General features: G+C 39.7%; 1 pseudogene; it reads right to left on the reverse strand.

The window, feature by feature from the left end:
* Positions 1-217: 217 nt before the first annotated feature.
* Positions 218-2,476, reverse strand: LOC119804935 (annotated as a pseudogene).
* Between the last annotated feature and the right edge of the window lie 8,385 nt (positions 2,477-10,861).

Below are 10,861 nucleotides of genomic sequence, written 5' to 3' on the forward strand. Positions count from 1 at the left end.
TTTTTCATAGATTTTCTTTTTATTCAATGTTAATGTTACAGAGTTCTTACACTGTCGAACCATGCCTGAGAACCCAAAGAAAGAAATGGTTCAATGGACAGCCTCATCCACCCAGACAGTGTATTATAACTTGATTCGTGTGCATTTCGATAATTTCACAATCTTAAAAAAAAATATAACAAGACTTGGAATTTACATCTGGTGCAGGTCTTAAATCGCAGCCCCACACAGATGATCCAAACACAACAGTTTTGACAGCGGCTTGTTCCAAGAAGTCTAATGTAGCCACAGCCTACAGAGTATTCCTTAGAGTGGGGCACAGAACAGGTTAATTAAGGTCACTTAACTCTTCATCTTTTACAGCAGATCAGAACCCAGATGGCTGACTTCTGAAGGCTTCCTGAAAGGAATCCAGTAGAGTTGGTTTCAAGGTTCACACTGATACTAATAGCTGTAACTTATGCAGAAGTTGTGATCCACATGAAATCCACAATTAAGTGCAGCAAATCTGAGGTAGTCAACCTTGCGAAGGCTCAGTATCTGAACATAAAGATGTTTGAAATGACCACTGGCTGCAGGTTTGGTTTTATATGCAGAGTAACTATGGAAACACAGCTGAATCTAATTCACAAATATTTAAGACAATGAAAACACCCCTAAATCCAACACACATCAAACATCAAGATCAGCTGTGACTCTTGATCTTTCACAGTGAGACAGGGACAGTCACCGGAATCAAGATCTTCACCAGTCAGTCACTGTAGATCCAGATATGAGACGCTGAGTGGCTGTTCTTGGTGGTTAGTTGTGGTCTAGTTATCTTGGGAGGCTTAGCAGAGACCACTGCTTAACTGTACTGTGTGCGGCTGCGCTTCTGGTTTCCAGCACAGCGCGCTGGCTGTCTAGCTCGAGTTAAACCTCCTCCCTGCCTCTATGTCTGTGTTTTACTACTTCAGAGCTCTTCTCCATTTCCTTATCCCTAAGGGAAAAGAAATGTGATCAGTAAATATTCCTTCTTCACTGGGGAATTCTGAAAGTATTCTTCCTTGAATTAAAAAAAAAAAAACAAAAACAAAAAAACAAACCTAAGAATCATCCTGGACAGGAAGGAAATACAAAATCCATATCAAACCACTTTAAGGCTTCAATTGAACAGAAAACACGTACTACTGCACTGAAGCTCTGAGGTCCCATCTTCTGAACAGACTATTTTGGGACCAACTTGAAGACAAGAGGAAAGAAGCTGTGTAACGACATTTCTCCTAAGACTCACTTCTAAGTTTTAGCAGTTAGTAGATAATACATCTTTATGCATAAGGGTGTCTGTTTACTCAGTCAAGTAATGTTCTCATCATTCAAAGATTTCTCCTCCCTTTTGCTTTGGGGGAGTGGTCTGATTAGATCAGGTAAGGAAAGGTGTGTGGCAAGTCACTGCCCTCTCAGTCTCCCCACACATTTGAGGACAGAGCAGAGAAGCAAGTCCGACTGGAGGTCTAAATTCAAGCCAGCTGTGCTCTCAATGAGGCGAAAAGGCTGGGATTTACTTTAAAGCCACCCAAAAAAATTTTCCATCTGATGCCATTTACGTTTCTTCCCATTTTATTTACTTTTGAAAATTCATGTCCCTAAATAAGATGTAGATGTGCCATATGTGGTCATTTAACTTCAGGTAGCATTCATTTTAAGTACCTGTTCCGGCTCTCTACGTGCTTGGCAGTGGACTGCAGGGATGGGAACTGTGTGTCACTGTATATTTCTGGTGGTCCTTGAGGCGTTTTTCTTGTTGTGGTTAGCCTGGCCCCAGGAGGCCTATATACACCACTAGGCATTGCCGGCTCCGAGGTTTCTGTAACTATTACTGGAACAGGAGGTGCTTGTACTGGAGCTGTTTTATTCCAGGGACCTGAAGATTTTTCTACTCCACTACCACCTCCACCTTCTTCCCAGTTATCTCCTGGATCTTCTCTCTTTTCATTATCATCATCTTCCTTTTCACTTATTTGCATTGCCTGAACTCTTAGTCCGCTGTAATCAACCTCTTTTTGCTCAAATTCTTTCCACTCATCTTCCTCCTTCGTTACGGCCTTGCCGGCGGGCCCGTACTCCCACCGTCGCCCGGCCTCGAGGTCCCGCCGTCGCCCGACCTGGCTCCGGAGCCCAAGCTCCCACCTTCGCCCGACCTGGCGCCGGAGCCCAAGCTCCCGCCGTCGCCCGACCTGGCACCGGAGCCCAAGCTCCCGCCGTCACCCGGCCTGGCGCCCGCCGCCGCGCTGCTCCCGCCCGCGCCGCTCGCCGCGTTGGCCGCCCGACTGCTCCGTTCCTTCTTCTTCTTCTTGTCCCTCTTGGCGAAGAAGTTGTCCAGGCTCCGCTCCTCGGTCTCGGCCATGGCCGCGGCCCGGATGGGTGGGGCCGCTGGCGGACGCGGCGTTCGCGGTTCGGGGCTCTGGGTCAAGGCCGGCTGTGCGCTCAGGCTGCCGGGTGCGGCCTCAGCCCCGCGGGGTCGCCGAGGAGCGGGCGGCAGGGCGGTCGGCTCTCCTCCCCCCCCCCCCCCCCCCGCACTCCGGGGGACGGTGGTACGCTCCTCGCCGGGGCCTCGAGCGCCAAGCAGGGTCGCGCCCGCCCTGCTGCCGGAGGGACGAGGAAGGCGCGCACCGGCAAGCGCACGAGGCGGCGCGCGCGGGAGGAAGACGCGCGGGCCTGAGGAGGGGAGAGGGGACGGGGAGGGGAGGGAGGGGAGGAGGGAGGGCGGGCCACCTATTTTTTTTTATTAAAAAATTTCCACTTCTTCCCGGCCTCCCATTTCCCTCTCCCCATTCCCTTCCCCCTCCCTCTCCAGTCCAAAGAGCAGTCAGGGTTCCCTACCCTGTGGGAAGTTCAAGGTCTTCCCCCCTCCATGCAGGTCTAGGAAGATGAACAACCAAACAGGCTAGGCTCCCACAAAGCCAGTACATGGAGTAGAATCAAAACCCAGTGCCATTGTCCTTGGCTTCTCAGCAGCCTTCATTGTCTGCCATGTTCAGGGATTCCGGTTTTATCCCATGCTTTTTCAGTCCCAGTCCAGCTGGCCTTGGTGAGCTCCCATTAGATTAGCCCCACCATCTTAGTGGGTGGGTGCACCCCTTGCGGTCCTGACTTCCTTGCTCATGTTCTCCCTCCTTCTGCTCCTCATTTGGACCTTGGGAGCCCAGTCCAGTGCTCCAATGTGGGGCTCTGTCTCTATCTCCATCCATTGTCAGATGAAGGTTCTATGGTGATATGTAAAATATTCATCACTATGGCTATGGGAACGGGCCATTTCAGGTTCCCTCTCTTCAGCTGTCCAAGGAACTAGCTGTGGACATCTCCCTGGACACCCAGGAATCCCTCTTGATTCAAGTCTCTTGCCAACCCTAAAATCGCTCCCTTAATTAAGATATATACTTCCCTGCTCCCATATCCACCCTTCCTTTATCCCAACCACCCCATTTTCCCAAGCTCTCCCCATCCTCCCCTTCTCACTTTTCTTTCCCCATCTCCCCTTACCTGCATCCCACTCCATCCCCAAATTCCCAATTTTTGCCTGGCAATCTTGTCTACTTCCAATATCCAGGAGGATAACTATATGTTTTTCTTTGGGTTATCCTTCTTAAATAGCATCTCTAGGATCACAAATTATAGGTTCAATGTCCTTTATTTATGGCTAGAAACCAATTATGAGTGAATACATCCCATTTTCATCTTTTTGGGTCTGGGTTACCTCACTCAGGATAGTGTTCTCTATTTCCATCCATTTGCATGCAACATTCAAGATGTCATTGCTTTTTACCACTGAGTAGTACTCTAATACGTATATATTCCACACTTTTTTCTCCATTCTTCCATTAAAGAGCATCTAGGTTGTTTCCAGGTTCTGGCTATTACAAATAATGCTGCTATGAACAGAGTTGAACAAATGCTTTTGTAATATAATAGGGCATCTCTTGGGTATATTCTCCCAAGAGTGGTATTGCTGGGTCCTGGGGTAAGTTGATCCCAGATTTCCTGAGAAACCGCCACATTACTTTCCAAAGTGGTTGCACAAGTTTGCAATCCCAATGCATAAGTGTAACCCTTACTCCACAACCTCTCCAGCAAAGGCTATCATTGGTGTTTTTGATTTTAGCCATTCTGACAGGTATAAGATGGTATCTCAAAGTCGTTTTGATTTTCATTTCCCTGAATGCTAAGGAGGTTGAGCATGACCTTAAGTATCTTTTGGCCATTTGGATTTCTTCTGATGAGAATTCTCTGTTCAGTTCAGTGCCCCATTTTTTAATTGGGTTAATTAGCATTTTAAAGTCTAGTTTCTTGAGTTCTCTATATATTTTGGAGATCAGACCATTGTCTGTTGTGGGGTTGGTGAAGATCTTCTCCCAGTTAGTAGGCTGCCTTTTTATCTTAATGACAGCGTCATTTGCATTACAGAACATTACAGAAGCTTCTCAGTTTCAAGAGGTCCCATTTATTCAGTGATGCCCTTAATGTCTGTGCTTCTGGGGTTATATGTATTCTTCACAGACCTTGAAAGTCAAATAATCAAATTTGTATGGAAAAACAAAAATCCCAGGATAGCCCAAACAATCATATACAATAAAGGAACTTCTGGAGGCATTACCATCCCTGACTTCAAACTCTATTGCAGACCTACAGTATTGAAAACAGCTTGGTATTGGCATAAAAACAGAGAAGTGGACCAATGGAATCAAATAGAAGACCCAGATTTTAACCCACAAACCTATGAAAATTTGATTTTCAATAAAGGAGCTAAAAGTATACAATGGAAGAAAGAAAGCATCTTCAACAAATGGTGCTGGCATAACTGGATGTCAACCTGTAGAAGAATGAAAATAGATCGATTTCTATAACCATGCACAAAACTCAAATCCAAATGGATTAAAGACCTCAATATAAATCTGAACGCACTGAACCTGATAGAAGAGAAAGTGGGAAGTACTCTACAACATATGGGCACAGGAGACCACTTCCTATGTATAACCCCAGCAGCACATACATTACATTTTTAAATGAGCTACACAACCACAATACATTAATCAAGGTCAGAAATACACATATAACAAGATTAACCTTAAATTTGTATCAATAAACCAAGATGGATAACAATGCAAATTATTCATATCTATGTCATATCCCCCTTTAAATGTAAACAGACATTTATATACAATATTTGAAAATATGGGCATAGTTTTGTCTATACTGCTTCCTGCTTGCTCTTCAGGGGCACTGTTAATCATGTCTTTCATAGTTCATCCTATGTGCTAGGTTCATCTCAGTCAACAGGTGGGTGAAGTAATTTATAGCTCAGAGTGCTGGCATTTAAAAAATGCTGCTTTTTTTTTACTGCTGCAGCTGAGTCAGGAAAATATCTCTTAAAGAAGCTGTGGCACACCACCAGCAAACAGCAAGAAGCTGTATTAAACTCTGTATTTTTGTGTCTAGAATTTCTTTTCAAGCTTTCTCAGGTTTTATGTAGATATATTCAACCATGTAGGAATGCCAATTGTAACAAGGAGGGCCCCTTGTTCATCCTAGCTGCCCAGCTAGTTTAGCCCCAAAATAGAGTTAGAGGTGTGGTGGCACATACCTTTAATCTCAGTACTTGCTAGGCAGAGGCAGGTGGAGCTCTGTGAGTTCAAGGACTGCCTGTCCTACAAAGCGAGTTCCAGAACAAAGATACACAGAGAAACCCTGTCTCAAAATGCCAAAAATTAAAAATAAAAGTAAAAGAAATAGAGGTTAAAATAAAGGCACATAAAGATGGAAAATGCACAGAGAGTCTGGATACTATATGCTATTATGTTCTCTTTGGATTTTTTGAATGCTGAGGAAGGAGCAACAGTGGATAAAAGACATTTAAATATAAATCCTGCTGGATTAATATAACAAATAGTTTGTAAATGCTTTGACTTCAAAATTGAAATCAAAAGATATGTTACTTTGAAGAAGAGGTTTTGTTTTTGTCTCCACAGAAAATAAGAGGCTACTGATTCATTCTGGGGTAAGAAAAATCAAGTTTGATCAAGGAAGACCCCCTGAGAAATCTCTGATAGTAGCAGATGGCCCAGATGTCTGAGTTCTACATCCAGAATAGATTCAAGACTGCTGCCTGAGATTATCAAACTTCACAGGATACTCCAGTCAGGACTTGATCATAATTAAAATTTTCTTTATGTGCCCAAATGATTATCAGTGTCCCCAACCAACAGGAAGTAGCCTGGAAACCTACACATACATTTCCAAAAAATAGACTATGAATATTTTCCTTTGTTTAGATTGTTGGTTACAAGTAGTTATCTGTAATGATCAGGAGAAAAGCTAAACAAAGGATATTAGATTCAGAATTCTTGTGTTTTTTGTTTTAAAGGGGGAATTCCTGTGGGACAATGGTCTATACACTGTCAATTGTATTTTAAGAAATGCTAATTGGCCAGTAGCCAGGCAGGTAGAATAGGCAGGACAACCAGGCAGGAAGTAGAGGCAGAGCAATGAGAACATGAAATTCTGGGAAGAGGAAATCTCATTTCCACATTTGTGACCCAGCCACAGAAGAAGCAAAATGTGACTGCCTTGCAAAATATGGTACCAAGCCATGTGGCTAACATAGACAAGAATAATGGGCTAATATAAGTTATAAGAGTGAATAAGAAGCCTAAGCTAATGGGCCAATCAGTTTATAGCTAATGTAGACCTCTGTTTGATTTCCTTGGGACTTTACTCCTGCAGGAACCAGGCAGGACAGAAAATGGTCATACAACACTTAGCCATAGCAGAGAGTTGAATATTGAACTATGAGGTAGAACAAACACTGAAATATGACATATATTAGAACCTAATAATATTAATCATCTAACATAAACATACAGTAATCTGCTTTGTTAAACACTAGTGAGAGATAATAGGAAAAACATAAGAAGATGTTCATTGTGGCAGCTGAGAAGGGATTGGTGTAGAATATATACCACATTGTAGAAATTCTTGTTGGATAATTAAGGGAGAAATGTGAGGAAAGGTGTGTAAATCTAAAAGTGTATTAACATTTTAAATCAGAAGAGAAGCTTCAGGCTCCTGGTGAATGAGAAAATGTACAAGCAAAATATAAATAAGTTCACAAATGATATACTTATGATATATCCCAAATTTATAAAAACCTTTTATAACTCAGAACTAGATAAGCAAATAAACTAATTTAATAGTAATAAAAATATCTTAATAGACACATCTCCAAAGAAGACATAAATATAGCTAACAAGTATTCAAAGTATTTTAACATCAATGATGATGAAGGAAATGAAAATTATAATGAGGCATCATTTTACAACTCTCAAAAAGGTGGATATCACAACTATGACATTGTATGAAATGGGAATTAATCTACACTGGTAGTGGTATTAAAAACTGACTAAAGTAGTTTACTCAGTGTGAAAATTAGCATGGAAGTTCCTAGAAGTGAGACAGGGAATCTATATATGATCTATCAATTCTACTATTGGTATCTATCCAAAGGTAATCAATCTTTTCAAGAAACACATCCCACACTAATTTTATTTCAGCATCACTCACAATAGACATGGTATGAAAACAAGTATCAATAAATGAATAAGTGGATAAAGAAAATATACATAGAGACAGGTAGAAAAATAAACTATTATTCAGCTAGAAAGAAAAAGTGAAATATTGCAATTTTTCAAAATATTTATGAACCTTTAGAACATAATGCAAAACAGAAAAAAATCTCATGATCTTAGGATGAGTGGAATATTTAAAAAGAATAAAGGCTATATAGACAGAATTATACAGGGATTAATAGTAGTCAGATTGGGAGGATATGTGATTTAGGCAAGAGATCAACAGCAGGTACATAGGGTAAAACTTTTCTCAAGATAATACAAAACACAAACTATAACCAAAAAAAAATTTACTGCATTTATGGCCTTTAATAAGGAAGTAGAATTTATCTGTTCTTATCATACAAATAAAACATCAGTGAGTAAACATGTGAGGACATGGGCATATTCATTTGCTTAACTATACTATTCACAAGTATTTTATAATGTACATAGTGAAATTAATTTTATGATGATGGAAACTTTCAAGCAGGAGTGAAGTGTATTAGAGAAATGGATAACTGTGTGAACAAAACTCTTGACTGTTACAGACTTTACAGCCAATGTACAAACAGAAAAGTTGCTCTTGTTTTGGATAAGAGGCTTTTTCACTCTAGCATAGAAATCACACTATATGAAAATAGATATAGACAGATGAAGAAATGCATTGGGGGGTCAATGGATGTTTTCCTAGTGAAAAAGAATGCTGAGGTTTTGAGGTTTGAGTGAAGAAAAGAATAGGAATAGTCTGGAGACAATAAAAAGATTGCAGGGACCATTTGTGTACACTCATTCAGCACTCAAAAATTGCTTTGTCTTGAAGGTTCAATTTACAGATGTGAAATTGTAGTTTAGTTGGCCAGATATCACTTTCAATATCAAAGAGCTAGGTATAAGGTATACTGGAGCTCAAATTGAGCCCCTTGATTATTGTTCCAGTGTTCTTTCAAATCAAACTTTTCTGTTTATATCACTTGAATGTTCACATTATATTTCTTTATAAATGTTCAAATTTCTGCTTACAATATATCTTTTAATGTGAAGGAAGGCATATCACTAGGCACTTCATTAAAGTGTAGGTAGTCTTGTAAAAATTAGAAATCATTCTCCAAAGAGAGGTTTTTAAAGCATAAACTCTTTAAGATCTTGCCTCCCAAATGCATTAAAAACTCAAAGTAGGCCATAGACGTCAGAATAGTGATGCATTCTGAAGCAGATGAGTAGATTGAGATATTTTGGGGTGTTGATTTTGACAGTTTTTGACCAATACTAAATCATATATGAAGAGCAACAGGATGCAAAGGCAGAATTTTCAAATAATGAACATTCACTGTCTCAGTATCACTATGCATCTATGAACATGTTCCCAAAGTATCATGTGCATGAACTATAATCCAAGTAGTCTTTCATTTCTCAGAGGAATAGAAGTATAGCTATTTTAAAGATACAATGGACCTTGGAAATCACATCACATCCTATATTTGAGGATTAAGGAGCCTGGACATTTTGTGAATTTGGACAACTATCATAGAAGCTACTTAGGGAAAGAATTAGACTTAGAAAAATGAGTTTATTTGTGTGTATATTGCACAAAATTATGCAAGCTTTAGAAAAACAAAGTGCATCATTTGCCAACATAAATGAATGTGCACACATGTGTGTTGGAGGAAGCTGCTTGTTGATTCCCAGCCACTTAGCCCCAAAACAATCACACAAAAACTGTATTAATTAAATCACTGCTTGGTCCATTAGCTCTAGCTTCTTATTGGCTAACTATTACTTATTATTTTAACCCATTTCTATTAATCTGTGTATCGCCACGTGTCTGTGGCTTACTGGCTAAAGTTCTGGTGTCTCTCTCTGGCAGGGCTAGATGGCTTCTCTCCATCTCTGCCTTTCTTTCTCCAAGCAATTCAGTTTAATTTCCCCTGCCTACCTGTAATCCCTGTGCAGACTTAAGTCAGTTTCTTTATTAACTAATGTTAATAAAGATTCATTTTGTATTTTCCCATAACTACTAGTGTAATGCATGTTTTAAAAAATTATCTTTAAGAAATTTAGGTTTCAGTGTTCAGACACAAATGTCAGATTAATCAAATGAAGGCAGTAAAAGTTGAAGTTAATAAATAATACCCAATTTAGATATAGAAGACAAAAAGTATTTATTTCACCTCTATCTAGAACAAGTTTAAAGGGTCAAGGTATATGTTTAATACCCTATTTCTAAACTCTGCCATCTCCCAATTTCAGCCTATGAATTTATTAATGGGTTCGCTCCCTTTGTTTCTTGTTTGGACCCCTTGTAACTGACACTTTACAAACACGTGGGAATGACTTTTAATTCATTTGTGCCATTTAATACTGTGGACTTCTGAGAGAGTCAAAGAAGTTAACTGAATAAATTTATCTACTCACCTATCAAATTTGCTTTAAAACTTTTATACATTTTGGGGATGACCAGTGAATCCTTGTAGTATTTATTTTCACTGTGTTAAAAATAAAGCCCATCCCAAACTCACCAATTTAAAAGAATAACCTTTTTTTATCTTGTCATTCTGAGATATTTGTGCTTTGGTTTGGATCTACTGGGGGTATTGTTGGTCTTTTCTGGGTTTGGTCAAGTTATATATGCTTGAAGGGATTATTAGTTGTCTGTAATATGAAGTAATGGACAGTAATGGTCATAGAGTGTAATGACCATATTTCTTATCATCTATCACACTAGCCTAGACTTGTTCACATGATGGCAGCCAAGTTCAAAGGAGATTGTCAGCTTTTGCAAGGTCTATTAAAGCTTAAGCTTGGGATCTCTCCAGCAATATAATAAGCCACATCTTATTAAGTAAAGCAAATTATAAGGCCAGCTAAAATTTTTGTACATAGTAGAATATTAAAAATTCAAACAACCTTAAGTAGGTATTGCCTAAATTTTTCTAATTTTCTCCTTCTGTTTTAAATTGATGTTTTTGTTATTCTTTATTTCTAGACAGTTCCTGTGCACATGCTCCATGGAACGTGTTTCGGAGTTTTACTATTCTTCTTCAATATCTTTTCATATGTCCCAATTATAACAAATAACCAACCACCAACAGTGCCAAAAGAAATATAAAAGCTCAGGTGAGTAGCACAACTTCTCTCCACTAAACCTCTAAGCTCAGTGATCACTTTTGTATACCAATATCTGCTCTTTATTCATTTGAACGCATCAAAGAAAAATGAAA

The sequence above is a fragment of the Arvicola amphibius genome, chromosome X, assembly GCF_903992535.2.
Source record: "Arvicola amphibius chromosome X, mArvAmp1.2, whole genome shotgun sequence".
NCBI classification, from domain to species: Eukaryota; Metazoa; Chordata; class Mammalia; order Rodentia; family Cricetidae; genus Arvicola; species Arvicola amphibius.